Source organism: Macaca nemestrina, chromosome 18 (assembly GCF_043159975.1).
Source record: "Macaca nemestrina isolate mMacNem1 chromosome 18, mMacNem.hap1, whole genome shotgun sequence".
In the NCBI taxonomy this organism is placed as follows: Eukaryota; Metazoa; Chordata; class Mammalia; order Primates; family Cercopithecidae; genus Macaca; species Macaca nemestrina.
This window is the reverse complement of record NC_092142.1, coordinates 78,042,376-78,068,059: the sequence shown is the minus strand read 5'-3', so window position 1 is coordinate 78,068,059 and position 25,684 is coordinate 78,042,376. Positions and strand designations below refer to the sequence as shown.

General features: G+C 43.4%; 1 protein-coding gene and 1 long non-coding RNA gene across 2 annotated transcripts in view; one reads left to right on the top strand and one right to left on the bottom strand.

Moving 5' to 3' along the window:
• LOC105491228 (WW domain containing oxidoreductase) overlaps nucleotides 1–25,684 on the bottom strand; it is a 1,122,875-nt gene that overhangs the window by 95,033 nt on the left and 1,002,158 nt on the right. The gene's annotated exons all lie outside the window — the stretch shown is intronic.
• Nucleotides 3,153–4,351, top strand: LOC139359736 (uncharacterized). The gene is made up of 3 exons (XR_011616124.1): nucleotides 3,153–3,277; nucleotides 3,389–3,462; nucleotides 4,215–4,351. It is a non-coding gene; the product is annotated as an uncharacterized lncRNA (long non-coding RNA).

Genomic DNA, 25,684 nt, shown 5'->3' with positions numbered 1-25,684 from the left:
CAACTATCAAGTATTATTATTTATGAAATACATTTTATAAACCTACAGGTGCCATAGAATGGGCAAAGTAAGTTGAAAATCTTCTAGAAAGTATTCAGCATTCTAGATGCCATTAAGAACATTCATGATTCATGCGAAAGGATCAAAAATTCATCTAACAAGAGTATGCAAGAAGTTTATTCCACCTTCTTGGATGACTTTCAGGGGTTCAAGACTTAGTGGAGGAAGCAAGTCTTGAGCCTCTTCAAGACTCATATGTGGAGGAAATGGCAAGAGAACTCGCGTTAGAAGTGGAGCCTGATGATGTGACTGAATGGCTGCAATCTCATGAAAAATACTGAAAGGATGAGGAGTTGCTTCTTAGGGATGAGCAAAGAAAGTGATTTCTTGCAATGGAAGTTGCTCTTTTTGAAGGCGAACATTGAACATTGTCATGAACAATGTCATGAACGTTGCTGAAATGACAACAGAGGATTTAGAATATTCTATAAACTTAATTGATAAAGCAGTGGTGAGCTTGAGAGAACATTCCACTTTTGAGATGAATTCTGCTGTGAGTAAAATGATGTCAAACAGCAGTGCATGTTACAGAGCATCCTTTTGTAAAAGGAAGAGTCAATCCATGCAGCAAGCTTTATTCTGGTCTTATTTTAAGAAATTGCCACAGCCACCCCAACCTGCAACAACCGCCAACCTGATCCATCAGCAGCCATCAACGTCAAGGCAAGACCCTCCACCAGCAAAACGATGACAGCTTGCTGAAGGCTCAGATGATCATTCGCATTTTTTAGCCATGAAACATTTTAAAATTAAGGTATGTACATTGTTTTCTTAGAATGCTATTGCACACTTAACAGTCCATTATATTGTGTAAACAACTTTTATATGCACTGGGAAACTCCAAAGTTCATGTGACTTGCCTTATTGAGATATTTGCTTTATTGTGGTCTGGAACAGAATCTGGAATATCTCTGAGGTATGCCTGTACTTTTAAATAGAGAAAAATTCATTAAAAAATAAGAGACTCCTCATTCTAACACATCCAAATTGGGTGGAGAAAGCTGGTGTATATGCTGTTTCCTTCATGACTTTTAGTATTTGTATTCCGTGAAGTGTTTTTCTTATAACTTGAAACTTCTATGCCCAGGTCGGTCCTATCATTGTTTTTCTCTCTTATTTAAAAGTGCAACCAGTACGGGGGCTGGAAGAGGCCCCGTGCAGCTCATCACCAGCCCAGAAAATATTCTCCATGCATATACTCTCATATCACTTAGATCTTTCTTTGTGAGAAGAACTGGGCGTTTTCTGAATTACTGGCTTGTTTGGGTTTAGAGATATTGTAAATTACGTAACTGATGGTTTCTCCCAGTTTGTAGCAGCTGCTAAAAGGCTCAGAGACAAATCTGTGGCTGGCTTATAACAAGAGCACCTGCGCATTTTGGGTCCTCACTTCACTCTGGGCTTCCTGTTCACTTCCATACCCTGGGTTCCTTTCCTACTTACTGATCACTCTGCACCAAATAAGTCCTGATGTGCTGTTTCAAATTCTTATTGGAATGAGATGAAGTATACATTTAAAATTTCTTTTTCACATGTGAGACAGGCTACAGGCACCGCTACGAGCTGTGCTTCCATTGACTGTTAGAGACAATTCCAGCCAAGTAAAGGGCAAATCAAATCAAGCAACCCCATGTGAATCCATAATACAACAACCGTACTGACTACTAAGAACATGGGGAACACAAAGGAGTTAAATCCATGTGGCAGCACAGGGTGGGAGCCGGCAGCATTGAGAGACCTAGTCCCTTCCCGCACCGGAGGCACAAGAGGTCATCAGAGCAGGCAGGAACTTGCACTTGGCTTTGCTGGGAAAGCAGATACTGTGCTTATTGCAATGTTCCTGTGGGCGAGCTAATTGTGTAACTGCCCTTGAGATGTATAGAATTTAGTCTGCAGCCCTGGCTCCTCCCTCTGTGTCATCACTGATGGGCCGGGAAACATGAACAACATCTACACCCATTAAAGGCAGCAGCAGGCCACCCCTGTCACCCGCGGTCCCTTCATGAGTGATCTGGCAGCTGTGCTCCTGCTCAGGGCAGCTGGTTTACTTGGCTAAAGGGCGTATCTTTAGCTCCCCTTGGTTTCTTCAGAGGGTATGCTGTGTTCCTTTTCTAGGGCTGCCATAACAAAGTACCACAAACTAAGTGGCTTGAAACAATAAAAGTTTATTCTCTCTTTATTCAGGAGCCCAAAGAGTCTGAATTCAAGGTGTCCCCAGCGCTGCGCTCCCTCCAAAGGCTCTAGGGGAGAACACATCCTTGCCACTTCCATCTCCTGATGGGGGACTGCAATGCTTGCTCTTCCCTGGCTTATGGCAGCATCACTCCAGTATCTGCCTCCATCTTCACAGGGCCTTCTGCTTGTGTGTGTGCACACGTGTGTGCATGTAGGTATGTGTGTACATGTAGATATGTGTGTGCACACACATGTCTGTGTCTCTCCAAATCTCCCTCTCCTTTCTCTTATAAAGTCACCAGTCATTGGATTTAGGATCCATCTTAATCCAGCCAGATCTCACATTAATTTGATGACATCTGCAAAGACTCCAAATGAGGTTGCATTCACAGGTAACAGGGGATGGGACTTCAACATATCTTTTGGGGGGATGCAATTCAACCCACAATATTTGCACTTAACAAGCAGCAATTAAGAGCATGGACTCTGTAGTCATCTGGGTTCAAATCCTGGCTCTAACCCTTACTAGCGAATGACTTAACTTCTTCCACACTTCCTTCCTCATTTGGAAGGCCAGCTCCTGGGGTTGTCAGGAAGTCAAACAGGATCATGTGCCGTGCGAGCACGTCGCCAGACATAGACATGGTTTGTCAAGAACACGTTGTGGCTGGGCCTTAGGACTGCCACTCAGCCCTGCCACTCTGATTCAAACATTTCTTCCACACACTGAGAGACCCTGGTTCAAGATTACAGACAGCAAATTGTTATGAAGGTGGTCTAGCTCTTCATATATGGTGTTTAATGTGCACTTTGCCTGGAAATCTCTCCTTTGCCCTCCTTAACCCTCTTCCCCTCCTCAAGTGAAAAGTTGGCTCCATCCGAGCCTTCAGGACTTGCCTTAATTGACATCTATGCTCCAAGATTTTCCAGGTCACCCTGCTGAGAGCAGTTTAGGGCAACTTACAGTCAGCCCTTCCTTCTCCAGGCAACTGCTATGCTGCGGACCTTCTTTGGTGACAGGGATTGCTCAATCCACCCAAGGGTAAGCCTAAGGTTGCCCTATAAAATATAGGATACTCTGTTTAATTTGAATTAACATATATGATGAATAATTGTATTAGCATGTCCCTAATATTGCAAATATTGTACCAAGGTGTGGGCCAGAAGTGCCTGGATGTGAATGTCCTGAGAGCAGTCCTCAACCAACGACAGATGAGGATCTGGTGGGTAAGTACTCCAGTTTCTTTGCCCCCGATGGGGCATAACTCAGAGGTGGCATGTTCCACATGGTCTCTCCAAGTTTCCCACGTGAATTCTTCACCCCCTGTCCATGGCAGTACCTGTTCCCTAATGCACCCTGGGATGGCTTGCTTCCCCTTCCCTTTCTCCACTTCCTGAGAAAATGCCTCTGCCCTCCCACCACTGTTCTCCACACTGAGCTTGTATATTTCCCTCAAAACGCTCATCGCAATGAGTAATTACACACACATATGTTTTTCTGATTGCTTAGTCTCTCTGTTCCACCAGACTGAGTACTAGTACTATGACTGTGTCATTCACCATTGTTCTTCAGCACCTAGCACTGGGCTGGCACTCAACAAGAACTTGCTAGATCATGCAGATGAGCAAGAAAATGAACAAAACCACAGCCATCTATGCCAGCAGAGAGCAAAAGTGCTTTTCAGCTGTGCTGAGCTGCGCCGGACAGAGGCTAGACTGTCCAGACTTGAGTTTGGGTCTCACTTGGCTCACTTCAGAATCTGACCTTGGACGGTCTCCTGAGCTGTCTTCACCTCAGTTTCCTCATCTGTAAAACGAGGCGGCGAAACTAGATGATTCCTCTCCTGTCTTCCGGCTCTAAAATTCTACGACTCTATATTCTAGGCAATAAACTTTACGACTATGAATAAATTAATGAAAATGAATATTTAAATGATGTGCAAACATTCATGCGAGTGCTTTCTTACTCTTTTATGCAGTGGGAGAGTGAGAAATAAAACCAAGAAGAAAAGATCGGAAATACCTGCATCGGTGGAAAGCTGGTGTCTTGCTCCCGTTTGCTGGGGATGTTGGTGTAAGAAGAGTGTTTGTTAAAGAACTCCCAGGGTGGGGGAAGGAGAAGGGTCAAAAGGAACACAGGCATCTGGGGAAGCTGGAAGCCCCCATATGGATGGATATTCCTGGCAACAGTTCTTGGTCCAGGGTATCAGCAAAGGAAATTATGTTCCCCATCTCTCTGGCTCTTTGGGTCTGTCATGAGCCTCAAAAACCTTCAGAATAAAGGTTTGGTGACTTGGCATCTGAGTGCTTCATGTACTTATTAGGATGATCTGTTGCCTGTCCATCAGGTGGAAAGTCCTTTTTTGGGTCAGTAGACACAAACCAAGAGTCTGTTTGGCATGTATAATACTTAAGAAAAATGAAGAATGAATTATTTAAAGATGAGACCCCCTAGCTTCTCATGTTGGTAGGAGGAGCAAACTGGGAAGGAGGGAGAGAGAGAAGATTCTCAGACTGAGCCTGTCCTGTGTCCACTCCTGGGGATAAGGCAAGTCTGGACACTGGGGTGTGGCTGGGGAGTTTGTTGGGATATTCACCAAAAAGAATGGAGTTTGGGGATGGTGCCTAGCAGGGTCCTATGAGACAACTCATCATCAAGAAGGAGACAGGCCTGATCTTGACCTAGTTGCAAAGCTTGAGTTTATTATCCTCAAAGCTTGAGGACTGGAATTCAGGATGGAGGCTGTTACATAAATTTGTCCCCTGCCAGGCCCAGTGGACACACATCTGGGCTCACGGGATGGTGTGGTCTATAAATCATAATCGATTGTTCTTTGGATGAAATTCTAATATGATGAGCCTAAATACTTGTGTCACTGTGACCTCCTGATCTTTTTCTATCCTCTGCCTAGACATTACCCATGCTGATTTGCCTCCAGAATTACCTACTGCTCTTTTTATAAGACTTTTTGGTCTCTTGACAATTGCAGCTCTTTTTCATTTTTATTTTTTAACTTTCTGGCTTTTATTCCCCCATCGTACTCTTCCAAAAGAGTACATTTAAAAAGTGAAACCATGATAACCATTCATTATGAATTTAAAATAATTAGGACACTTGAATTCTTGTTTTCAATTATGTCTACATTTTCATTCCTAAACAATACAGAAAATAGTGTCTCCAACCCAGTAAATGATTAGGCAAAAGACCCCAGAAAAAGGAACTGCTGCAAAGCCAGAAGTCCTGTGAACACACTGGTTTGATTTTCTACTGTTTTCAAAAACAAAAATTAAACACGACAGAGAAACAATGAGAAAAAGGAATCTTCAGATACAGTGTCACCTCTGTCCCAGGTCTCAGTGCCTGAACTGCTTATAAATCATGAGCCCTTGTTCATATCATAAAGATGCATGAACGAGAGATATGTACTCCTCCCCTCTAACTTTGTGGAATATTTACATGACTTGGCATTTTTATTCCCTGCCATTTAGCCTTGGGATACCCTCCTTGAATGAAAGCATCTGTGACTCTCTGTGGGTGTTAAGGGTACAAATGATCTCTGCTGGTCAATTTCATCTACAAATACTTGCTGAGAACCTATTATGTGCAAGGGTGGGAACAGAAGGGGGAAAATATGCCATTTCTTGATCACGAAGAAAAATTCAGGCCTTGTGCCAGGCATGTCTCGATATCTTATTTCTCAAAACAGTCCCCAAAGACCAACAACAGTGTTCTCATTTTAATGATGAGAAAACTCACAAAAGTCAGCTAACTTGCCCAACACCCAGCTGATAAAAGGCAGAGCTGGGATTCAAAGTGGGGACTGGCAGACTCCAGAAACTCCTGTTCCAGCCTCCATCCCGAAGCAAAACATCCCATATTTCTTCTTCAGAATTATTGAAAGTGGCTCTTCATTTTCCTACCTACCAGAGAACTGAACATGAGTCTAACAGCAATGAAAAGAAAAGCAGCCAAGAGAGACAGAATGGAGATGGAGTGTGTGTTGGGGGTGGAGGGAAATGACAGCTTCTCTTCCTTCACACAGGGACAAGAATGACTTGAGGTACAAACTATTAACTCTCTTTACTAGTCAGAATTGGGTCAGATATTCTAGCAGAGAGAACAGCATGTTCTCTGCTCCAGCTGTTATCTGAGCTACACAGCTGGGGGCAGGACTCCAACTTGCTCCTTGGGCTCAGAGCTCAAGGTTTCTACAGCTCTCGAAGCTACATTTGATGGCGTCTCCCAGCTGGAATGATGGGGGGAGGTTGGCGGGGGCATGGTGGGAAGAAAAAAGTAAGAGAAGAGGTGGAGGGGTAGTAGGAGGGGCATTCTCATTTCTAGTGATGCAACCAATTATCACATTAGTCAAACCTACACTTGCCTCATGGTTGCCAATCAGTGAAAGTTTTCTGACAGACGTTCTTGGGTGAGAAGAATTATTTGAAAGAGAGCCCCCAAACAGCCATAGGAGTTGCTGATTAAATGGGGATCCTGGGTGCAATGAGGTTGCTATGCTCAAGTCTGAAAGCCCGATAATGGGATCACCCCCTGCTCAATATCTACCAGGCTAGCCATAAATTGAGATTTCCCAAAGCCCTTGCGACGTAACGGGCTGGACTCTTGCTTTGGAGGGTCGGCACTTTAATTTCCATACAATTGACATTTTAAGCTCACACACTGCTCCAAAGTTTCTGTTTCTAAACAACCCCAACATGCACAATGCCGAATCTTGTACTGCAGTAACATGCATGCTTGGGAAACCTCTGCTTCTGCCCAGGTATCATTGAGCCAGCCTCAAACGCAGTAGAGAGAAAATGACTCTGATTGCTTCCTAGTTATCTGATGCGATAGCTCCCAAATTCTAGATTCTTGGTGAAAAAGCGAGGAGTTGTTCTATGAATTTCATAATTTAGAGATAAATAATGAACACCAAACTTGGAACAAAATACACCAGTGTTCATTTTATTTAATATTCTCCATTGGTGGAAATAAATTAAAAATGAACAAGGCTTGTTTATGCCTGCCTTACATTGCTCTCCACTTTTGAATAGCAACTGCATATTAATTTGCCAAGATCCCATAAATTATAATTAGCCCGGAGGATTAACAACATAAATCCTTGAATTTAAAACCAACCTGCCCGGCTCTCTCTTCCCTATGCCCTAAAGTAAAAAAGAGCCATAAAACCTATCACCGCTATTTGATCCATTAAACTCCAGAGACATTCTTATTTCAGCTTAGCTAGTGGAGGTAGTCTTTGTTAAATCTTTTTAAAGTTACAGTAGCTCGATAGAAACTGGGGGTCTGGGAGACAAGGATCTGTGTCAACTCCCAGCCACAGTGCACATTACCCAGATGCGGATTAGGAGGACAGTGGTAAGAGGGACAAAAGAGTACGTTTCGGCTTGGTACAGTTTACACAGAGTCCTGGAACTGGCCTGAGATGAAAAGTACCCCCTGCCTCTATATCGTTCCCATTTATTGTCAAGAGCTCTGGAGTACCTGGGAGAGGAACCCAGGACACACACACGTGCTCACGGGCACAAAGACAACACACACACACAGGTTATGATCTGAGCTTGCATCTGCCAAGCTCATGCCAGGCTGATGGGGCGATGAAGGATAATGTTGCTCAGATGACCAAGTATTTCACACAAGACTATGGAGGTTAAAAAAACACAAACTTTTTTTTTTTTTTTTTGAGACAAGGTCTTGCTGTGTCACATAGACTGGAGTGAAGGGGCATGATCACGGCTCACTGCAGCCTTGACCTCCAGGACTCAAGCAGTCCTCAGGCCTCAGCCTCCCAGTTGGGCTAGGATTACAGGCACATGCCACTACACCTAACTAATTTTTATTTTTTGTGGAGGTGGAGTCTCACTATGTTGCCTGGGCTGTTCTCAAACTTCTGGGCTCAAGCAATCCTCCTGCCTCGGCCTCTCAAAGTGCTAGGATTACAGGCTTGAGCTACCTTGCCCAAATAACTATGGCAAATTTTAAAGCATTGTTTTTCCTGATGATGAAAACAGCCAATCACCCTCAAGTATGAATGGCATATGAAGTGCCCAGATGGTGGTTCCTCCAGGACTGCACAGCTCAGCCTGGACAATCCCTCCATCTGCAAACATACCTGCACCTTGCGATCATGCGCTCCCACACATTTTTCTCCCCTTTGAGTTTACCTCTTCCCTGGAGGGGTGGTCAGGTGGACACCAGAAAAACACATGGATGTGCAGTTAGCCATCCTTAATATGCGGCTCAGCTGCTTAGAAACAAGAGCTCTGGGTATACTCTGATGTGTGTATCAAGAAGACATTGCAGGACCCCGCTGATGCTTTTGCAGAGACTATAGTCTTCCTTGTAAGAGGGTCTAGTCAAAGCCAGAATTATGGAGCTAAAATCCATTTAACACTTAGACAGTGGGCTTCCTTGCCACCAACATAGTACCTATTTTATTTATTTAGGTTGTCCCCCCTTATTATAAACCAGTAAATGTTCATTGTAGAAAATCCTGATAACAGGTAAGACAATCAAAGACAAAATGTAAATGTCAGCATGCAGGTCTCATTTCTCACAGACATTTTGTAATACATATGCTGAATAGGAATAAATATATTCTACACTCAACCTGACTCTTTTCACTTAATTTTATTCCATGACAACTTTACTATGCCCCTAACCATTTTCCAAAATCCCCAGTTATGACACTTCATCCTACAACTCTAGTAGCATCTCTTGTCACTAATTTTGAATTATTAGACATTATGGCTATTCTAATTTTTGATTATAAGTTTGTGATCATCACCTAATACACAAACTTTCATGTAGTACCTAATGGTTTCCTTGGGAGAAATGTATAAATCTAGAATTTCTTGGGGAAGGATGTGAACATTTTCAAGAACAACTTCATTTTTAAATGTGACCTGAAAATGTGCATGCCGCCTATTACAAAGGGTGAGGTTGGGGCTTCACTGGAAATCTGCAGACTGTGATCTGCCCCCAGCAAAGAAAAATCAGGCTGGTAAGTCAGGCTGGTCCTTGGGCTATCCAAAAGATAACAAGTGAAAAGGCAGTCATTCCACACTGTGCTTGGGCAGTACGCCCAGTAGACCCTGAGTAGATTTCTTTTCTTTGTTATTGAAATAACTGGGGAAAACAGAACAGCAAGCATGAGAACAAAAATAACAAATAAAAAGTCATTTTGGGCTGGACGCGGTGACTCATGCCTGTCATCCCAGCACTTTGGGAGGCTGAGAAGGGCGGATCACTTGAGCTCAGGAGCTGAAGACCAACCTGGGAAACATAGTAAGATTCTGCCTCTACAAAAAGTTAAAGACCAGGCATGGTGGCCCAAGCGTGTAATCACAGCACTTTGGGAGGCCAAAGTGGGTGGATCACCTGAGGTCAGAAGTTCGAGACCAGCCTGGCCAACATGGTGAAACCCTAACTCTACTAAAGATACAAAAATTAGTGGGGCATGGTTGGGGGGTGCCTAGAATCCTAGCTACTCAAGAGGCTGAGGCAGGAGAATCACTTGAACCCAGGGGGCAGATGTTGCAGTGAGCAGAGATGGTGCTACTTCACTGCAGCCTGGGCAAAAGAGCAAGACTCCATCTCAAAAAAAAGAAAAAAAAGTTAAAAAAAAATTATCTGGGTATGGTGGCACACAACCTGTAGTCTCAGTTACTCGGAGGCTGAGGCTGGAGAGTCACTTGAGGCAGGAGAGTTGCTTGAGCCCAGGAATTTGAGGTCACAGTGGAGCTATGATCATGACACTGCATTCCAACCTGGGTGACAGAACCAGACCATGTCCCAAAAAAAAAAAATTATTTTAAGAAAGAGTCATTTTAGGGTCATGAAGTTCTTGAAAATCTGACAGGTATACTTTCCCCCAAATACGCACTCATACTCCAAATTTTGCATATTTTATTTCAGGGACCGTAAAGTTTCCCCAGATTCATCCCAGAATCCCTCAATCTTGATTAAGTCAGTAGCATTTAGAGGTAAGAGGAATTATGCCATGAAAAGTTAGTGAGTGTGAACACAAACTTCTGAATTCCAAAGATTCTTTCGCCTGAACTGAGTGAGCACAGGTGAAAGTTTTGAGGTCTCGGGTCAAAAATTCAAAACGTGTTCCCCTAGGAAGTTTGACAAGGGATGAAGAAGTTTATTTAAGGCAGTGGGCATCAAACTTTAGCAGGCACTGAAGTCGCTTGGATGGCTTGCTGAAATATAGATGGCTGGGCCCTGCCCCCAGATGCAGTAGGTCTGGGGAAGTGGCCTAAGAATTTCCATTTCTAACAAATTCCCATGTGATTCTGATGCTGCTGATCCAGGAACCTGGCTTTGAACTTCTTACTGAAAACCATATAATGGGATACTATGGAATCACTGAAAATGATGTAAAATAATATTTACTGGCATAGAAATATTCCTGGCCCAGTGCAGTGTCTCATGCCTATAATCCCAGCACTTCAGGAGGCCAAGAAGGGCAGTTTGCTTGAGTCCAGGAGTTCAAGACCAGCTTGAATAACATGGTGAAACTCCGTTTCTAATAAAAATACAAACAAAAAAAAAATTTAACTGGGTGTGGTGGTGCCTGCCTGTAGTCTCAGGTACTTAGGAGGATGAGGTGGGAGGACTGCTGGCACCCAGGAGGTGGAGGTTATGGTGAGCCAAGATTGCACTACTGCACTCCAGCCTGAGTGACAGAGTGAGACCCTGTCTCAAAAAGAAAACAACAACAACAACAAAAGACATTCACAGTATTCTATAAACAAAAGAAAGCAAATTATATAGGATTGTATATAACATAATTGTTTCTGTGACTTTTTTTATAAAAGCAAAAATAGCTATATATGCATTTCTAGAAATATCTAAATATACAGATTTAAATACAGATATTGATATGGGTATAGGTATAGATAGAAATGTAGACATTGGTTTAGGTATGGATGTGGGTTTAGATATGGATGTGGGTTTAGATATGGACATGGATAAGGGAAGGTGTATAGATATGGGTATGAATACGTGCATGGGTATGAATACGGAGTTGGTGTCCTTTTCTCTGAGTTTTGAGATGATGACTGTTCTGCTTTTGTTATTTTCGCTCATCTATATTTTCTACCCTTTCTACACCGAACAGACTGTTTTCATCATCAGAAAATAAAAACGTTCCTTTGAATGATTCAAAACAATAGCAGACTGCTGTTACTGAGGACTCTTTAGTAACTGTCACCACTGAGGGGGTGTTTGTTCTGTTCCTGTTCATAGGTCATTGAGAGGCATCGGGGCTACAGGACCCACCCAAAGACCCCCAGCAGGTGAGAGGCTGCGTCCTTGTGCTGATTCCAGTCTGTCATGCCACATTTTCCACTTTTGTGAACTGAAAACTCTAGACCCAAACCCCGTGCTGACCGGAAACTGCCTTCCAGTATCATGAGGAAATTGGGGCGGTAGACAGGTGCACCCTCCCCCCGACCCCTAACGACCTGCTTTGCTCCTGAGTAATTAGCCAGCCCCAGTGTCTCTGATGGGGCCTTCTCTGTCCTCTGTCTGTCGAGGTTTAGACAGCTTTGGTCAAGTGGGGATTGCAAGTACATGCAGTATTTGAACGTCCTGAAATCTCTTAATGAATTCCCAGCATGCGTTCTTGGCATTTTTTCTGTAGGTCCCCAAATGACTCTCTGAAAAGGACTAATGCTGGGGCCCAGCATTGGTGTTCACTGATCAACAGAGGAATGGGGATTACAAATCATGACCTGCATTTTTAAATGCAAGTAGACACAGAAGTACATGGCGACATACATATGTGCATCGATCTGCCTCAGCACTTACATTCGTGTGTATTTGTGTATCAACATGTAACTGTATATAATTTGATGTCAAGTTGTCAACTAACATTTCTTGGCAATTACTGATCTATCCTTTCTATATGTTTGGCATTAAAATATTATTTGTTTTACAAATATGATAGATGGACGAATGGATAAATATACGATAAAGCCATTATAGCAAAATGTTAATGGTAGTTCGCTGTAAAATTCTTTCAACTTTGATGTATGCTTATGAGTTTCCATTTTAATTTTGAGGGAAAATGATGTGTCTTATGAAATAATAGTAATAGCAGATGATAACTGATGTTTTACCAAAACATTCTTAATGTCTTTACAGACCAAAATAAGACACAGGCAACACTATGTTACCACGTGTTTTTTCAGTGTTAGGATATTTCAAGGTTTGAAAACCACTGCATTAAAGTAGTTCCCTATTTGTGGGCTTGTGAATCTTTTTGATTCTAGCTTTACAGCCTCCCACGGCTGAAACAGAAAAATTGTTGATTATCTTAGGCAAGGTCCTTAGTAAGTACCCCCACCCCCCAGCCACCAAATAAAAGGGCACCACCACATGGCTGTGCCTACCTTTGCTCAGGCTTGGTCACTGACTACAGTACATAAATCTCCCCTTTCCTGGACTTCTCTCTTGAAATTTCACACATCATTTTCAATTAAGGAGCTCTTTGCCTGAAGGACAGAGCCAACTGGCTTGTCCTACAGAGTGTATCTACAGGCAGATGTGTAGAAACGTGCGTGATGGCATAAGATGCCTTTGCTTGGGGAGGGAGCTCAGTTTGCAGCTCTCCTTACCATCCTTGAGGACTCAGAAACTGAATGGACTTAATTGTTTAAGTAACATATCTAAGATTAATAATAATGTTTAAAACCCTTTATAAATAGCTAATATGCATGGACTGGATAGGTCATTTTATATGTTACTGGATTTGTTAAGATCTTAAAAATTAACTCCGTTAGCAAAGTCAAACTACAGATTGAATCAGATAGTATGGAATAAACTGGAGCTGCCGATCACCCTTTTCTCTGTGTTCCATAATGAAACGGGTGTTCACCAGTTAAGGGTTCCCAGTAGGGGCCTCAGGAACAGGGGAAGAGGCACAAAATCCAAGGGAGGAGTGAATCCCTGTGGTGGTCCTGGAGCCTGTAAACATTTCCCACTAATGCGTTTGCTTTGTGATACTCTAAGCATTTTTCCTTACTGAGGATTTCAGCTGCTGGATTCCCCTAAAGGTACTTTAATACCTGTGCTGGGAGGAGAACAGTCACTTCATATAGAAATTAAATACATAAATTAATAGATGCCTCTTCAGAAAACCTTTCAAACAGGGAGTCCAGCTGCTTCGGCAACATTGCAGTCAATAGGTCAAGGCCTTGGCTAATGGCTAGGGAGAGGCAGAGGAGGGATGAAAATGGGCAGAGAGACTCAGCAGAGATCAACAATTATGCCCAGAGACTTAACAATGTAGGTGAATATTTGCCTCTGCCAGAGGGTTATGCTGAGAACTCGCCTAAAGCAAGAAGCAAATGGAAGCAAGGAGGCAGAGAAGAGGGAGGAAGATGATGAGCAGAAAGGAGAAAAGGAGGAAGAGAAGAAGGAAGAAGAAAAGGAAGATGAGGAAGAGGAACAGGCCAGAGAGGAGAAGCTGCCAGCCAGGGATGCATGTTCCTGCCCAAGTACACAGGACATTCTACCCTTCACCTGTCCTCTTCAAAGACCAGAAAAGAATGTCACTCTCCAGTTCCCCCTTTCACAGGAGTGAGCTAGAAAGGGTCTTTAGGTGTCTGATGAAACAAATAAAATTTAAACGTATACCCTTTAGCTTCAGAACCTCCGAGATACTAGGATTGTGTCCAAAACACTTGAAATCTTTATGGAGTGGCCATTATATGCCTGGCTCTCTCCTAGGTAGGCACGGCATATATGTTTCTTGTTTAATGAGATCATTTTTAAACTCTTAGCAACTCTTCTACCCATTTGCTATGTATTGAGCTACAAAGTATGACTTCCTTCAAAGAAGGGTTTCAGCAACTTTTAACAATCTTGAAAAGCATGACGTTCGGTAAATGCGACAGAGAGCAGGCTTTCTCTCACATTTCGAATCCCCAGTGGCTCCTAGCAGTGTATCTAGCACACACCAGCTCAATAATATTCCATACATTCATAAAAGTTTTCCAATGGAAGGAGATGTTGCATGCAGATAAATACCCTCCTAGTTTGCCCATTTAACGGATGAGGTAGCTGAGTCCTAGAGTCAAACACCTCTTGTCCATAGTCACAAGACGCTGACTAAATACCTGAACTAAGCAGCCAGCAGGCTCTTAATTTTATGCTTATAGGCAAATTATCTTTCAGAAGAAATTGAGAAGAGACATTCAGGTGGCATTTCTCACTGATTCCTCAAAAAATGTAAGCACTCCAGTACACTGTTTTGCTTCCTGCCTCAGCCCCGCCACCGGCCCCCATCATCCCTGACCCTCCCCACATCCCTGCTCTCCCCACACCCCTGCCTTCCCACACCCCCACCCTCCCCACACCCCTGCCTTCCCCCACCACCTTTGGTCTTCATCTGCTGGGAGGAGGAAGATGGTGCAGCCTGAGTTAAGTATCAACTTCAGGTAACTCCTCCAGAATTGTTTAGCTTGGATCTCTGAGATCTCACAACTCCCTGAGTGTATCATTGCATGAAAGCCTTCCGTTCTCTCCAAAATGCTGTACTTCTTGAAAACCACAGCCATCAAACATGTTTCTCTTATGTACCTCCTACCTCTAGAAAAAACTATGTGGAAAGTAGATGTAAAAGCAGGAATTATTAATCTTCTTTTTTTCAGGGTAGGTAATACGGAGAAAGAGAGAGAGGATGAGAAATGATCCCAGGTAATTCCCTTTGGAAAGTTTCTGTCTGTTGCATTTTCTGGAAAGCATGGCATGTTCTGTGGACATGTATTTCAGAACAATACTTCCTGCATTGGTTTGAATGAAAAGATTCACCAGGGATCCTAGATAGGAAGCAAATTCCCAGGCTCCACTGCAGATCCACTTAAACTCATTCCCTTAGGCTGGGATATGGGAGTACAGAGTCGGCGTTTTTGAAAGAATCTCCCCCAAACGATCGTTGTCGTAAAGTAATTTTGGGGAATTTACCCAATTTTAATCTATTTGTAAATTTGGGGAATTTACCAAATTCCACCTTACCTGACATGCTAAATCTTTCTATAACCTGGGAACGATCTTGTGTTAGCGGAGAGACCAGCAGAGTTGTTGGATTAAGAAGGATGGGTAAACAGAATCAAGCTCATATCAAAACATTCCACTGTCATACGAGCTGTGAATACGTTTGAATAAAAACCTTTCTGAAATGTCTCCAGAGATCTCTCTTTGCATGGGGTCCTTTCAAATGAGGCCAATTTCTGGAGACTTTTCTCCATTTGTCTTTCCTGTACAGAATGCAAAATAAAGGACACCATTTCCGAGCGGCCGTTTTGGAAGGTTAGCTTCTGTAAATGGTCTTTGCTGAACTCTTGTCCTGGGTCCTGGGTCCTGGGTTCCCTCACTCTCATTCCTCCCTTCACACCCCTCCTTCCCACCACAAGACCTTTCTACAGGTGCCAAGTTTACCAAAGACATCATGCCTAACCCCTATGGAGAAAACCCGTTGGGTGCAGCATACAAATGGAGCTACTTCTTGTTAATACATTCCACTGCCCTCTGCTCTAAAAAGGAGATCTCGTGTGCTCCACGGGGAGACTGGAAAATGCATTGTATGTTCCAAAGGGAAGAAGGTCTATTTCTGCAAGCCCAGCCTCAGTCCCTGAATTATTTTAATTGCAGCCTGGTGATGCCAAGGTGCTGAAGCACCCCCTTAGGCTGAGTGCTTAGCTAGGAGGTACTGAATTAAACTGTCAGAACATGCAGAAAAATTGCAACGCGGCCTGTCAACAACATTTGTTAAGAGACACGGGTGAGGCTGGTGACTTGTATAGGAAAAGAGCTGTCTGTGCAGAGCCATCAAAGCACAGCCTGGAACTAATGGGGTATTCAGAGGTCTTGTTCTACTTCATTGGTCAAAGCCAACACAAGCCTGTAAGATTTGGGCCCGTTTGCTGTTTATTACTGTGGTAATAAAGGCCACTTAAAGATACAAACCCATCTTGTATTGGCTTAAACCGGGGCTTCTTTTCTAAACCGGATCACGAATGTCTCGTTTCTCAGACTTTTAAAAACAATCTTCTGATTTAGGAACAAAAATTCAGAAAAATTAGACATCCTATCAAAAGAGGACATAGTAATCTTGATCTTATTTATCTTTGGTGGATATCTTTTTTTTTAACATCTACCCTGGGATGGTCCGTTTTACGTGCCATCTTGGCTAGGCTATAGTTCCGATTTATCCAATCAAACACGAATCAAGGTGTTGCTGGGACAGTATTTTGTAGATGTGTTTGAAGCCCTTATTCAGTTGACTTTTAGGAAGGGAGATTATCTTAGATGATCTGAGTGTGACTAAGTCAATCATTTGGAAGATTTTTAAGAGAAGAACCGTTTCTTTTCCTGGAAAAGAAGAAATTCCGCCTGTGGACAGCAGCTTTAGCGTATGCCAAGAGTTCCAGTCTGCCTCTCTCGACTGCCCACAGTATGGATTTCAGACTTGCCTAGGCAACCCTACTATTGCATAAGCCAATTCCTTGCAATAAATCCGTTACTATATATCTCCCACTCATGCTGTTGGTCTGATTTAAACCTGACTGATCCAAAACCTTATTTTAGTCCCTTGTCTCTCAAACTGTAACCAAATATCTTTTCATCAGAAGTCTCAAATTAGAGATTTGTACACTGCAAAAAGTTCATGTTCTTTTTGGCCCATACCCATGTATTTGGTGCAATAGGTTAAAAATAGAAATAAATTGAATTAGTTGCCAATATTTAAAACTCCTAAAGATCTCTCTCTCTCTCCCCCTCACCCCCCCCCCCACACACACGATCTACATTTCTAGTTTCTCTTAGAAGAGAAAAAAAATTAAACTGGCGAGCATAGTTGTGTATCCCCACATGACAACAGTCAGCTAGAATGGAAAGTGACCTCCTCTTTCAACAGAGTGCATGCTCTGCAGTTTACCCCAGTCTCCACTACTCCTTACAGTCTCCCCAGTAGTAAGGCTAGCTGCCACCGGCCCTTACATTGTTTTTCCTTTTGTAAAGAGAAATATGAAACATATATCATACTTACTACGGTTTGGATCTAGTTTGTCTGTCCCCACCAAATCTCATGTTGACATTTGATCTCTTGTGTGAAGATGTTGGGAGATGGAGCCTACCGGGAGGTATCTGGGTCATGGGGATGGATCCCTCATGAGTGGCTTCATGCCATCCTCATGGTAGTGAGTTTTCCCTCTATGATTTCCCAAGGGAGCTGGTAGTTTAAAAGAGCCTGGCACTTCCCTTCTGTCTTGCTTCCTCTCTGCCCATGTGATCTCTGCACACACCAGCTTTGCTTTGCCTTCCGCCATGAGTGAAAGCAGCCTGAGTCCCTCCCCAGATGCTTAATCTTGAACAGGCATCAGAATTGTGAACCAAATAAACTTTTCTTTATAAAGTACTCAGTCTCAGGTATTTTGTTATAGCAACACAAAATGGACAAAACGATACCCTTTACTCTATCAAAAGTAGAAATTTTAAAAGATATATGGAGAAGGCCACGTATTGCAAGGAAAACAAACGGAGAATGTACATTTTTCTTTGCAGAAATGAAGACCATTTCTTTGCATTCAATTTTCCAACAAAGTACATCTGGGTTATTACCTGCCTCTACTCATTTACGGTGACCTGCCTAGTAGACACGTATTGTTTTCAATTCCTTCTTACACCCTGCACATTTTAGGAAAAATTCACTATGAAACCATTCTTTTTACTCTTTAACAAAAGAAAACCCTAAGGTGATTACAAGGGAAGTTTGCTCAACACACAGGGACACTGTGATAATTGCTTTTGGAGAAATCCATTGAAATGCAACCACCAGTACCAGGGAAGGGGTGAAGAAGATTCCAATGACCTTCTTTTCTTTCCAGACAATTCTTAATATGCACTCATTTGCCCATGGTGATCCCTGATGGGTTAGTTAACGGGCTTTCTTCTGCTGGTTAAGAAGCAGAAGTGCAGTCTAGGAGAAAATACCACACACTGGGAGTCGGGAGTCTGTGTTCAATCCCCACTCTCTGTCTCAGACACTGAGACTCAGTTTCCTCCTCTAGTAAATAAGAGGAGTCCCCAAATGTGACTCTGCCTCTTCTTGGAGCTTCTGGATTCAATCTGCAATCAAAAGAACGTCTCTCTGGATGGTGGGGCCCAGGCATCTATGTGTTTTTAAGCACCCAGGTGATTCTGATGAGCAGACAGGTTTGAAATTTGCTGGACTAAAGAGCGTCTCAAATTTCTTCTAGCTCAAAAACTTGATGTACCTAGGAATCAAATTCTGCAGGCGCCTCTCTAGATATTGGACAGGCAATGTTCCAGACATATTAATGCTTTGGGGCCACTGGGATATGGTTTTAAAGACTTGAAGCATTGCCACACTGTCTTAGTCACCCAGCAGGACCTGACTTATCATTTTGCCTGTAATGTATGTTGCCTGGTGGTTTGAAACTTCACTTGAAGTTCAGATGCGAGGCAAGATGCAATGGTCAAAATCAATAGATCTGAACTGTGATCGACGGGCAAAAGGCTTGCATGTCCTCAATTCCCGCTCTCAGCCCCGCTACTCTCTTACGGCCTGTGCCGACATGATCACCTTCCCTAAATAAAAGGCAGAAAGTATCCTTTCTCCTCCAAAGATCATTTGGAAACAGAATTAAATGGCACAGCATTCACCCCTAGTACACAGACCTAACCCCCTTTGGAGTAAGCTGTTGAACATCATCATTCTCAGAACCTGAGGGGCTCTCTCTGATTCTCAGTGGGACAGGGTTATGTTTTCTTCCTAATACAAACAAAAGACAGTAGAAAGCATGTGGAGAATATGATAGCGCTGCGGTGCCACCGTGAACAAAATATGGATTTTGCTTTTGTAATGTGTGACTATTAGATCACAGTGTTGCTTGCAATAAATTATCACTTTCAGTTCCTGCTAATTGCTAGAATCTTCTGCCATGGGCTGCAGTGATGTGGGCCAAAAAAAAAAAGTTTTGGAGCCAGATACAAATAGGCATCCTGCTGGATTGTGAACGGCATCTCGGATCTTGAATAAATGCCTAAGGAAACAGCTAGGCATGAGGGCCTGGGAATCAAAGACGTCATTATGCAATTATTGTGAAAAGTAGGCTCTTCGTAAAAGAGAATTCTGACTTCTCCGTGAATCCACTGACCCAGAGCAGCCTCCGCCCTACATGTATTCCTGTCTATAATGAGTACCTACAGGGTATGACGGAATCAAGTAAGTTAACTGGTATTGAAGTTTAAAAAAATCCAACCTGACCTTTTAAATGAAGAGATCCTTCTATGCCTTCTGTGCCATGCCCACAGATGTCCCCACCCCACCCTGATCTTTTCTCCTCCCCAGAGTGTAGAAAATTTAGTGCGATCTTCTGGGCATAAACCTCGGCTTCAGGCTCCTTTTTCTTATTCTGGGAGAGTCAATTTCTGTCTTAAAATCAAAAATCTGCTAAGCACCTATGAGGTCCCTAGTGATGGGGATGCAGGCATAAACAAAACAGGCGAAATACCTGCCTTGTTGGAGCCAGCATTCTCAAAGAGCAGGGAGAAAGCAAAATGGGTAACTGGAAATTGTGCTTCGATTGATGGTGATAATATGGAGAAAAATAAAGCAGGTGAGGGGTCAGAGGTGCTGCTGGGGATGGAGAAGGAAGATTGCTGTTTTAAAGATGGTATCTAGAGAAGGCTTCCTCCAAAGGTAATAGAGAAAGGATGGGCCAGCCCTGTGGCTATTGAAGGGCACTCTGAGTGGGACAACCAGAAGAGGACGGGCATGGGTCTCATTCCATTGAACAGCAGGGAGGCCAGCACAGCTGGAACCCAGTGAGCAGGGGGAAGAGCCTAGGCAGGAAGAACAGAGCCCATGGAGGAAGGGAGAACATGCAGGATGCCATGGCCAGCTCGAGACCATGGCTTCCACTTCGAGTAACAGGGGACACCTTCAGAAAGCTCTAATCAGGAGAAAGAGGTGATCTAACATATTTTCAAAGGAGATTCTGGTTCTCTGTGGAGAAGGAACTGAAGGGGTCCCAATATGGCTGGGTGCCAGGAGGTCCTTAAAAAAAAGGACTGTGGTCAGGCTCTGTGGTTCATGCCCGTAATCCCAGCACTTTGGGAGGCCAAGGCAGGTGGATCACGTGAGGTCAGGGGTTTGAGACCAGCCTTGGCAACATGGTGAAACCCCATCTCTATCAAAAATAACAACAACAAAAAAATTATCTGGGCGTGGCAGCGCGTGCCTGTAGTCCCAGCTACTAGGGAGGCTGAGGTGGGAGAATCACTTGAACCTGGGAGGCAGAGGTTGCAGTGAGGTGAGATCATGCCACTGCCCTCTAGCCTGAATGACAGAGAATGACTCTCTCTTAAAAAGAAAAAAAGAGAGAGAGAGAGAGAGATTGAGAATTGAGCAGTGGTCCAGACAGGAGGCAAGGACAACGTGAAGGAGTGGGCAAGGGTGAAGTCGGCTTTCCGAGGTCTGTATTCCTGTTTGTGAGGTTCGACCCTTGCTCCTCTCACATGTAAACTCCATTGAGAAGAATCTCAGTCCCTGGCACACAGAACACAGGTAACAAATAATGGTTCCATGTTGAAAAACCTGCCAGGTGAGAGTCTACTCATGTCCCAAGAAGATCAACTTCCGCTAGATGAGTGATAACTAAATCTGGCTCCATTTGTTTTATTATTTATGCAATGTCAGCTCCCCTGCGCCTCACCCTATGTCTCCTTATTTGAAGAGGACAGTGACTGATGGACCAGGACAGACACCAGAAGCCCCCCTCTGCCCCCACCTCATCTGCTGCCTGGCTCTCTGACCTTCCACCAGCCATTTATTTTGTCTGTGCCTCAATTTCTCCATTCTGAAAATAAGAATAATTCTGCCGAGGGACCATTATGAGGATTGATGAGGTAATAAGGAAATGCCTGAAAGCAGTTTGAGCTCCTTGAAGAAACAGCTATAAATGCAGGGTCCATTTTTCCATTTCTTCTGTCCTCTCCCGCTAAATAAAACTGCCAGAGGGAGAAAGCCCTGTTGGGGTAGAAAGGAAAACGACAGGTGGACAAAGACAGCAGCTCTTTCTCCAGCAAAAATACCCTTAAGTAGATTCTAAGGCATTGGGAAGCCTCTTAGAGAAGCCTCCTTTGCAACAGAAAGGGGCTGGGGCAGAAAATATCCAAGAAATTGTGAGGATTATTTTGCCTCAATTTGGGGACCAGAAATCACCTCAAAGGGACTTAGAAATAAGCCAGAACCATGTCGCCCCTCCTGTCTGCCCAAAGAATTCAGAAGATGACAAGACGAGCTGGCAAATCCCCTTAGCAGGAAAGTGAGAAAATTGCCCACGATGCGATGCCGAACTGGTTTGGGTTGATGACACTCTGGGGTAGACACAGTAAACCTGTTGGAGCCATAAGTATTGGGCTCCTTTTAATGAAAGAAACACTGTCATTCTCCGTTCCTTCTTCTTGTCTCTTTAAGACGCCTTTAAATGAGAGGTTGTTATTCCTCATTCCAGGAATATCTTCAGATGGTCACTAAGTTTATACATCTATCCTTGTACATATTTTATACCAAAACTTCTAGAAAATGTTAACTTAAAACAAAAACAGACTGAGATGGGTTTTTGAAAGGGTTACTCTGATAAAGTTTTTTTTTTTTTTTTTTTTTTTTTGTTGTTGTTGTTGTTGTTTGCTTTCTAAAACTGAGGAAATGTCCGGGCACGGTGGCTCATGCCTGTAATCCCAGCACTTTGGGAGGCCGAGGCAGACCTCTGGATCACCTGAGGTCAGGAGTTCCAGACCAGTCTGGCCAACATGGTGAAACTCGTCTCTACTAAAAATACAAAAAAAATTAGCCGGACGTGGTGGCAGGCGCCTGTAATCCCAGCTACTTGGGAGGCTGAGGCAGGGGAATTGCTTGAACCAGGTGGAGGTTACAGTGAGCCGAGGTCACGCCATTGCACTCCAGGCTGGGAGATAGAGTGAGACTTCGTCTCAAAAAAAAAAAAAAAAGAAAAACTCAGGAAAAGCAGATGAGAGCGCTGGCAAACATGGTAATGAAATATCAGCACACGACAAACTTTTGCAAGCAACCCTACATGCACAGTTGTTTGTAAATGAAGAAATGTATTTCTGCATTCACAGGATAGAGGCGTGAGGAGGTGGGATGAGCTCTAGGTGGGCACTTTATCTGGCTAGGTTATGCCACTACTTCTGACTGATCTCATGGACATTCATTCATTCATACTGCATTCATTCATTCCATAGCATTTGTGGAAGCGGTATATAAGACGGTACTAAGTGCTAGAAGGCTCTGGACTTCCTCCCCTTTCTCTCTTGGAAGGAGAGAGCGAAAAGGTGGCCAGGAAGCTGTGGTGAGGCCTGCTCTGGGCTGAGTCACCCGGTTCCCCTTTTCCCTTTTTACTTCAGGCCTGTCACTCTCTGTCGAAGGGCAGGGGGAGGGGAAGCAAGAGAGAAAAGTATCAATGGCTGGAGAAGAGGAACAAATTTAACTAATATCTGATTATCCTTTTGATGTTCATTCAAGTTACCAAAAAGGCTGAAGCGCTGGGCCTCGACAGGAAGTGTGTGGTAAAAGTAACGTCGTCATGTTTGTTGTGGGTGCCAATGGGCCACCCTGCACCGGGCGCTGGAGGCCTGCTGGGAAGGTGAACTGGGCCCACTGCCTGCTGCGGGTGGTGGCTGAGCTGCTGCGATTGTAAAATGACTCTTTTTCATTTAAAAAAAGAAAAAGAAAAATCATCGTATATATTGCAAGCACAATTTTTACCCCAATAAAAGCTCTATCTAAACTAAACAGAAAAACACTGGGTCAGAAGAAGCCACTGAACATTTCTTTTTGATCTCATAATTGAAAGGACTCATTTTTTAAAATGAGAAAATTTAAAAAAACAAATTCAGAGTCTCATCCCCTAAACACAACTATTGTCAATATTAATCGACTGGTATTTAGCGTTTCTGTGTATCTTTGGCCTCCAAAATCTGCCTCTCTCCCCACCTCCTCCCAGCCACACCATGACATTTGTTTTGCTTTTCTGATAGATGTAAACACATAATTTTTGCCCATTTTTTTCCGTTAGAAGTGTCATTATTTTCAATGATGTAGACTTGTCTATCAAACGGTTGTACCACAGTGATGTAACCAAGAGCTCAGCATCTTTCTTTACAGCTGTTGAATTGCTAGGTGAAAAGTATTGGTGCAAAAGTAATTGCGGTTTTTGCTATTGAACGTAATGGTGAAAACCACGATTACTTTTGCACCAACCTAACCAGAAAATAGCATTCTATATTATAGATTAAAAGTCACATGTCCATCCATGAAAATGGAGGGCTTCTCTAGTTGAAATCCAAGCTCCACTCCTGTGGGGCTAGGGGGTTATAAGGGCAGATGGGCCTGAGTGAGACAGCCTCAGGATGGCCTAGGGTTTATGAAGAGCTATAGAATAATATGTTTTCAATAACATTTACGTTAATTCCAGAGAGATCTCCAAAAACCCTCATTTTGTGTCCAGTCCTGGGGAAATTATGTCCCTGAAAGGTACATACATCTGTCTCTGTTTCCATCACAATTCATTCCCTGCCAACCACTTTTACTGGAAAAAGGGGTATCGCCAGATTGAATTAGATCAGGCTAAAGACCAATTACAAAAAACAAGGAAAGCGGCTGCTAGCCTTTTCCCTGAACTGCAGCTGAAACTCAGAGGACCAGTTCCAGGGAAAAGAGCTGGGCTCCTGGAAGATGTATAGGATCAGCCTGGTGGTGAGATGTTGATGAGCAGGGGTGCACGTCCATGAGCAACCAATCATGTTGGAACAACTAAGTGATATCGCCTCTGGCTTTATTAACGTTAAAGACCACAGGCTAGGCAGCTGCCATTTTACTGCCCTGTTTTCAAGCCAACCAGCACGATTGATTCCTAGTTCCCAAAGGCTTCCTCTCTGTTATCTCTTTAGGTTTTAATACTGTTAAAGCCTTGATAACTGGTGGGATAAACACACATGTAATGAATCCTATTAGTCATAAATGGCTCCTTGCACCCAAGAAAATGAAGGAGGCAGCCTTCTCTTGCACACAGGCAAACTCCCCTAATTCAGACTACCTGAAAGCAAGACTGATCTGAATTACACATTTCTTTAAAAGAAAAAGATGTGGCCGGGTGAGGTAGCTCACACCTGTAATCCCAGCACTTTGGGAGGCCGAGGCGAGCAGATCATGAGGTCAAGAGACCGAGACCATCCTGGCCAACATGGTGAAACCCAGTCTCTACTAAATATACAAAAATTAGCTGGGCGTGGTGACATGAGCCTGTAGTCCCAGCTACTCAAGAGGCTGAGGCAGGAGAATCGCTTGAACCCAGGAAGTGGAGGCTGCAGTGAGCCGAGATAATGCCACTGCACTCCAGCCTGGCGATAGAGACTCTGTCTCAAAAAAAAAAAAAAAAAAAAAAAAAAAAAAAGAAAAGAAAAGAAATGAAAAGAAAAGAAAAGAAAAGAAAAAGATGCAGTCAGGTGTGTGCAGAAACCCTCTTGAGAAAACAAACTTTTATCTAGCAAAGTCCTTAGGTGAGATGCTTTAACGAAGAGGAAAGAATATCCTTGAGTAAGTAGGAGCTTCTAAACTGCCCGAGGGTACTTTAAAACTGCCCTCTACACTTCCCCCAGATTGTTCTGGGGCGTTCTTTGCTGAGTAAACCCTCTCTCCAAGATAAGTGCACACGGAAGCCTCAAGCCAAGATCCAAATCCGAAGATCATAAATCCCAGATTCCTGAAGTCCACATGAACGAAAATCGGGTAGAACGAGCACCCGATGGGGAAGCTGATATATGTTGCTACTGCCCGCCAGCCTTCAAATTCATTTATGCTCATGAAAGCAGTGGAAGAGCTTCAACATAGGAATGAGATTACTAACAAATTTCATGCACTGCGATCAGCATATAGCAAAAGGTGAGGGAAAAAAAAAGTAGCATTAAAATAAAAACGCCCCAACTACTACTTAGATTTTGTTTTTGCTTTTGTTGTTCACATTGTTTGTTTTGTTTTATAGGAAGAGGAAAGTTTGGGGGAAGGATGTGGTTATGGTGGCTGGTCACTGGGCAGAACCAAATAAAACCTCGAGAGCCTCCCTGACTCGATTAGGGTAAAATCTAGTCTTTCTAGGTCTGGAGCGGTGGCTTGTGCCTATAATCCCAGCACTTTGGGAGGCCGAGGTGGATCATCTGAGGTCAGGAGGTTGAGACCAGGCTGGCCAACATGGTTTCTACAAAAAATACAAAAATTTGAGCTGGGTGTGGTGGCATGAATGCCTGTAGTCCCAGCTTCTTGGGAAGCTGAGGCAGGAGAATTGTTTGAACCCATGAGGCAGAGGTTGCAGT